We start from the raw sequence: 7,158 nt of genomic DNA, 5'->3' as shown, positions 1-7,158 counted from the left end.
TGAACGCCTCTCTCATTTGGCGCATCTCGGGGCGTTGGCCGTCCCTCCACCCTGTCGCAGCGGTGGAATAGTGTCTGATGAGGTACGGCCCTAGGTTAGTGGAGGACCTGGGCCAAGAGAGCTTGGGGGTTGGAGCTGGGGTGAGCCCCCTGGGGGCTTCCCTCCTGTCATACCTCTCCAGTTCTAGGAAATCAGTTAAGATCAGACAAGGTCTCCTGGCTTCCTCCCCAAAATTGGGACACTTTGGGGAGGGGCTTCAGAAAAGTGTAGGTTAGAGGATGAAAAACCCAACAGGAATTACACTGTTGGGTAGTCCCCGACCAGAGGCCAGAAGCTGGGAGCCTGGCGTGTATGAACTTTCTACCTCTCCCCCTACTTCCAGGGTCTTCCAGTGGCCCAGATACTGCCATCACTTCCACATTTTTTGTATCCCTCTCAGCTTATCCCTCTTCCAAGAGCTCTACTCCAGACTCCAAAATTACTGCTCAGTACATCCCTTGCCCTCCTCCAAAACTGTTTTTAAATGTCTTTTAACCCTCACTGGACATAAGGAGGAAAACTCTGTATATGGGAGCTTTGCCCTGCCCTCTTTTCAGTGAAGGGGCTAAGAAAGCAGCAGGGGATACCCAGGGGTTGGCTCCCACTGATTTCCTGTGGTGGAGGGAGAGGAATCTAGAAGCAGGAGGTGAGTGATTGAGGCTTTCCAGGGACTCAGGGGTCACCCGCCTTCATAAGGACAGCGGGCAACACCAGCCAGACTAACTTTCAGCCTGTTTTGGCTGTGGGACTCTCTGACCTTTGGTCCTCTCTTTCCTCCTGTCTATATGAGCTTTTCATATTACATCCCACCCACTCTCTGCCAACTCCAACCCTCAACCTGAGCTGTCCTTAGATATGGTAGAGTCCAAGTGTCACACCGTTATTTCCTGAGCATCTGCTATGTGTGAGGGGCCCCTCTGCCAGGATCTGCAGAGGAAACACAGATGAACACCTACTAGTCATAAGCAATTTCATCTTGCTGAACCTCAGTTATCTATAAAATGGGGATTAAAAAAAACAACCTTGTAGAGATTAGATGAGATACAATACACAGAGCAGCTAGTGAAACACCAGGTTCACAGATAGTTGTTCATAAAATGCCACCCCTTTCCTGTGGGATCCAGAAGAAGAATTGGGAACCCATGACAAGACATAAAACCTAAGTGACAAACAAAAGGCAGAGAGAAAAGGCTATGGGGTTCAAGGGAAATAGAGACTACTTGTAGAGTATCAGGGCTAGAAGATCTTGCAAGAGGAAGTCATGAGAGGAGAGTCAGCAGATGCAAACCCTGTTCCCTGATACGCTTTCACAGGCCCGCAGGTACTGCATCCTTTGGACCACCTTCAAGGGCCCATTCCAGCGGCAGCTGAGCTCACCAGCACATGAGCCTCCTGCCCACCCAAGACGGTCCCTCCCCATCACAGACCTAGGAGTTGTCATGTGCAGGGGCAGGAAAGAGGACACCTGGTTTAGGCCTTTAGTTTCCTCCTTTTCCCTTACCTCTCTAGGCCTGTTGGTCTTATGGGACGGGTTCTCTGGAGGGCAAGAGCAGTAAAGAAGCAGAGATAGGACAGAAGAACTAGTGGAAGGGGAGAGGGTTGCAGCCTCACCCCCATATACACACGTACATGCACACACACACACACACACACACACACACACACACGCACGCATTCGCTGCACAGGTCAACTGACCAGACTTGTGCCACTCCCAGGAAAACTCATTCCTTCCCTTCCTTTGGGAAGAAAGCTGAGGGTTTTCCCTTGCCCCAGAGATCAAAACCAACCAGGAATAAAAGGAAGAAGGTGCCCACTAAGATGTGTCAGGAGCCACAGAGCTGGCAAGTGGAGGTGCCATGGGACAGCCGTTGACCCAGGGCCTCCCACAATCGATCAACCAGCACGAACTTATTACATCCTTCTCTGTCCTCAGCACAGTGCCAGGGTCATGGGGAATATGCCCTGAGCAGGCCAACCCTTGCCATGGGAGCATGTATAGATAGACTTAGGTCAGGTACCGATGAAAAGAGTGGGCAACCCCAGGGCACACTGGGGCCAGGGAGAGGAAGGAGGAGTTAGCACCCCTGGATGTCAGGAGGACTTGCCGAGGAGGCAGGATCTGCGCTGGACCCCAAAGGAGGGTGGAAAGGTGCTGAGCACAGAGGTGGGCAGTCTGAGAAGCGAGCAGCATAGGCCAAAGCACAGTGGTGAGAAACATTTGAGGAACAGCCTAAGAGTTGGGAGGAAGCAAGGGCACCGGTGGGAGGGCCTGGGAGGAGAAGATCTGGAAGATCCAACTGGGATGAGCAGTGGAGGAAAGCACTGACGGCTTCAGGCTTGTACCCCTAGGAGCCACTGACACTTTCGGAGCAGGCGAGTGACATGACGGAGAATGGTGTTCTAGGAAGATTGATCTGACAACTCTGTGAAGGATGGAGACAAGGGACCCGTTAGAAGGCAATCGTAACAGTCTCAGCCCAAGGCAAGGAGGGCCCGAAACAGGAGATGGGGGGCCTGGATGAAGGTGGTGGCTGTCAGAGGCCCTGTGAAGATGAATCAGCAAGATGTGACAACAGGTGCAACACAGGCGACAGGGAGGAGGGCAATGGCCTTCCCCTGAGACGGTGGCCAGGCCAGGATAAAGTGACCAGCCCAGATTTCCGAGGCTTTGTTGTTGGAAAAAGTACAGTAGCCACCTTTATGGCATGATATATGTTGGTGTTCCTTTAATTCTTACAATAACTCTGTGGGGTAAGTACTATTAATAGCCCCCCTTCGAATGAGAAAACTGAAGCAAGAAAAGTGATTTAAGTTGCCTGAGGTTATATTTTAAGTGGCAGAGCCAGGATTTGAACTCTAGCAGTTAGGATCCAGGGTCCTACCTTGGTAGCTTCTGTGAGCTGAATAAATAAGCTAAGTGATGGCTCTCCCAGGCTGTACATTTTCATGTCCCGATTCAGGACACCTTCAATACTCCCTTTCCCCCTGCCCTGTAAAACAGCAGTGTGGAGACATCAAGAGAACTGAAATTTCTCTTTATCTGTCCTGTGGCCCTTGTCTGGCCTGGAGCCTAGAAAGGACCCTGTCCAGCAAGTGCCCAGCTCATCCATGGGCTTTCCCAGCCCCATGCCAGCCTCTGTCTCCTTCCTAATGCCAGGCTGACCCCCTCACCAACATTCCCTCCCCCGCCCCCCCTTGGCCACTCCAGATCCGGAAGGCCCAGCCTGGCTGGAATGGAGACCAGCAGGGATTTAACAAAACCATCTGATTCCCAAAGAGAGAGCAGGGCTGCCGGGCAGAGTGGGTGGGACGGGCCTGGGAGGAGGGAAGAAATGCACACCACTGCATTCAGAGGCATTGATTTCTCTAATTGATTTCAGTCAATGTTCTCCTGCTTCATCATTCTCTTTAGAGGTAGACACCGAAGAAGGTGGGAATCTGGTTTTACTTAGCCTCTCCTCAGGGCCTCAGAGACCTCTCTGCAGCCCCACCCAGGCCTGGGAGCCCCCAGCCCCAGGGTAGCCCATTAGAGGGGGAGGAGGCAGGAATGCAGATGGAAGTGACTGGCTGGAAGCTATCAGCATCACGGTACTGGATCTAGCACCTCACAGTTTCACAACTTCCTCTCTGGTCTGGAGACCTGGCAACATACCTGGGAGGAAGGCGGGGCACAATTACCTTCCTTTCCAGGAGAACAAACTCAGGCTTGAAGACAGCTGATGACGTGGGCAAGGTCCCAACACAGCCAGCAAGTGGCCGAGCCAGGGCTCAAAAGTGTTTCCTCCTACACCCCGGCCTCGTGAGCGTTTCCCTCTGACACAGAAACCTAGGATTCATCCGCCTGCACGGCTTTCTCCCTCCTAGAAGATCATGGATAGGGCGGAAGAGGCATCCAACAATTTTTGGCACTGCCTTTTTTCCATCCAGGAGGGGCCTGGGAAGGGCTGTTTCTCGAAACTCCTCTTTCACCAGAAGTCACAGACGTCCTGAGAAAACTGTGATGCCCCACTCCTCCCGTCCCCTTCACAACTCCCCAGTGGCAGCAGGAGCCGGGCTGGTAAGGACCCTTCTGGTGAGCTACTGTCAGCTTAAAATATCCCAGCTGACTTTCAAGCCTCCTCCCCACTGGCACTGACTTCACTGCACTCCGCCTGTGTTGGCACCTGCCAGGCCACGCCTTGGCGTTGTACTAGGGCCAGCACTATGCTTGGCAAACCCCAGCTGCCAGGAACAACCCCACAGCCTCTCTCCTGAGCACCCACATCCACCCCAGGTCTTAGGCACTAGCAACCTGACAGGTTACCCAAGGTCAGAGGTAGTAGAATCCAGGGAGAGGGCAGTGATTGTCTCTGCCAAGCTGTGGGGAGCCAGCTCCTGCTGCCTGGAAACCCCAGGAAAGCTCTCAGCCCCAGTGGCCCCCGACAGGGATTGTGTCTTTATTTAGCTAAGCCCAACAAGGTAGGTGGAGCATCGGAGCTAGGTCTGAGATGGACTGTCACGTGAAGGGCTCAGCTCAGTCACCAGGGTCTAGAAGGCAGCTCGCAGGGGGCTCTGGACAGACAATGGGAACCAGAATGACCCTTTCTGAACAGACATGCTTCCCCAGAGTTTGGCCACATAAGCACATTTACTTGCATGCTCACCTCCCTCACTCTGACTTCCTGTCCTGGGACCTTCTGTTACATCATTCAGAACATTCTCTCCTTACTCTCACTGTCCCCAGGCACTAGTGCTTTCCCACTATCCTGTCAGCTCTTGCCTGAGTAGGAAATTATGCCCAGTGGGAGGGGCAATGTGTAACCCAAAGGAGTGAATTGCTAATGGTAGAATTTCAATCATCTTGGGCCCTCAGGCTCTTCAGGTTGGAAGGAACCTTCCAGGACAACCATAATAAACAGCCAACAGGGGTAGAGTACGCAACAGCTTACAAAGCTTTTTCTATAAATCCGTCTCGCTTAGGCCTCCCACACAGCCTCTGAGGCGGGCAGATGAGCAAACAAAGTCCAGGCATCAAGCGACTGGTCCATGATGCAGAGTCAGGGAATTGCTGATTGATTTAGGACTTGAACCCAGGCATTCTGATTCCAAATTCCCTATTTGTGAGGTGGCCTTGGCTTCAATACTTCAGAAAAATAAAATTAAAATTAAATGCTTTTTCATTGTAAAAACAGAAACAATTTCATAGAAACACTACCCAGGACAGGGTGTTTATTTCTCCTGGGGCCTGCATTCCACGGTCTTGGACAGCTGAGATAATTGAGTTCCTCCTTAGGCCAAGACGGAATTTGCCTCCCATGTCCACAAGGATGGGAAATATGGGGAGTGTCCCAGGAGTCCCTCAGATTGCGCATGCCCATGGGCAGCCAGCTGCCATCAGCCTCCCAGGTCATAGGCCTGTTCTTTCAGCAGAGTGGACAGAGGCTGCTCCTAACAAAGCCATCAGCCCTGCCCACCTACTACTCTCCAGCCCGAGTCACCATGGGGAAGAAGTCATCACCTCTGCAAAGCCCACTCCAGGAGGGGCCATTCCCAGGGGTCCAGGCACCTGCGGACTCCCTTCTCCACAATGGGTGAGTCCCTGCTCCCTGGAAAGGAGGGGCTGGCTGCAGTAGGGAGTCTGCAGTGTTGACAGCAATGGGAGCTTCAGGATTCTGCAGTGTTCCCAGCCCTGGGCAGTCCCATCTCTTGACATTCTTGCTACCTGGCTCCCGGGCAACACCCCAACTGCAAGTGTGGCATTGCAGAAAGAGGCCGGGATAGGGTTCGGGTTATCGCTTTGACTGGGGCTCTAACACCCAGCTCTGTCCCCAGCCACATATGTCACCTCAGCTCCTCTGGGACAAGAATCCCCACCCTGCCTGTCTCACACAGGACAAGGAAGAACAATGAGACACTGAAGGGGACAGTGCCTTGAAATGTCTGAGACACTGCAGATGCAAGAAGGAGTCATGGCGTTTGGGGGCAGCCCACACTCCATGGTGACCCTCGGCCACTTTCCCACCTGCTTCAGGAATAGGCAGCCCCCACCCAGTGCCCGGCTTGGGACAGCTCTTGCTGCTCTAGTGACTCGAGCTCCATGGTAACGAGGAACATTCCCTTTCCATGGGAGAACCCGAGGCCTCCAGAGCTCAGCGCTCTTCATACTTGGCTGGAAATACCCGTTTTCTTGTCCGCACACCTCACTCAACTCAAAGCTCTCTGCAGACAGGACCTATGTCATCTTCATCCCTGTGTCATCAGAGGCTGGCACATCAAAAGTGCTCAGTAAGTGCTTGTGGGAAGGAGGGAGGGAAGGAAGGAGGGAGGGAGGAAAGGAGGAAGGGAGAAAGAAATGATGACTCTTACCTCATAGGTATAACCTTAGCAAAGGGACTTGAGCCAGAATCGCTGCCCTGATTCAAAGCATGTACCCTTTTACTGGACTCACTAGGGTGTCACTGACCCACACATAAATGCCTTCCCTTCCATTCTTTTCTCCTTAGAAAAAACCTGATAAATCTGACCAGAGGATTTTATTTTTTTTTTTGCCATTTAAGTTCTTTTAATTCAAACTAGATTGGCTTATGCTCTTCACTCTAAAGTCTAATTCTATAAAGATTTAGTGCACACGTTAAAATTCTCCATCGACACAACGAATTGCCTCGCTCCTACTTGTTAGCCTGTGAGTCCCACGCCCCACACTCTATCCAAGCCAGTGACCCTAATACGTTTTTGGTCTAAAGAAACGAAGCAGCTACAACGTGGGTTGTCCCCCAGCTGGACGCCCCTGAAGTAGGTGCCGGAGGGCACAGTCCCCAGAGAACGGGTGCCAGGGCCTAGAGCACAAGTTCCTCAAGGAGTTTCTGAACAAAGGAGCAGAACTGGTCTGGCGCCTCCCACAAGTGGTCAGCGCCTCCTACCTCCGGCCCCTTGTGTCTCCACAGCAAGGTACACCTTGTGCTGGGGTCGGGGGGGACCTCTAGTTTCCAGCTTCGCCTTCCACCAAACTGACCTGCTCTCTCATTTCCTCTCCGCCAGCTGCCACTTTGGAAGGCAGTCCGATAAACCGACCCCCAGCCAAGTAATAATCTATGTATTTTAAGAGTTGCCAATGCGTTGCATTTTCCAGAACGAGCAAA

Source organism: Rhinolophus sinicus, linkage group LG07, assembly GCF_036562045.2.
Source record: "Rhinolophus sinicus isolate RSC01 linkage group LG07, ASM3656204v1, whole genome shotgun sequence".
Classification (NCBI taxonomy): domain Eukaryota; kingdom Metazoa; phylum Chordata; class Mammalia; order Chiroptera; family Rhinolophidae; genus Rhinolophus; species Rhinolophus sinicus.
The sequence above is the reverse complement of the archived record's forward strand: the minus strand, read 5'-3'. Positions refer to the sequence as shown.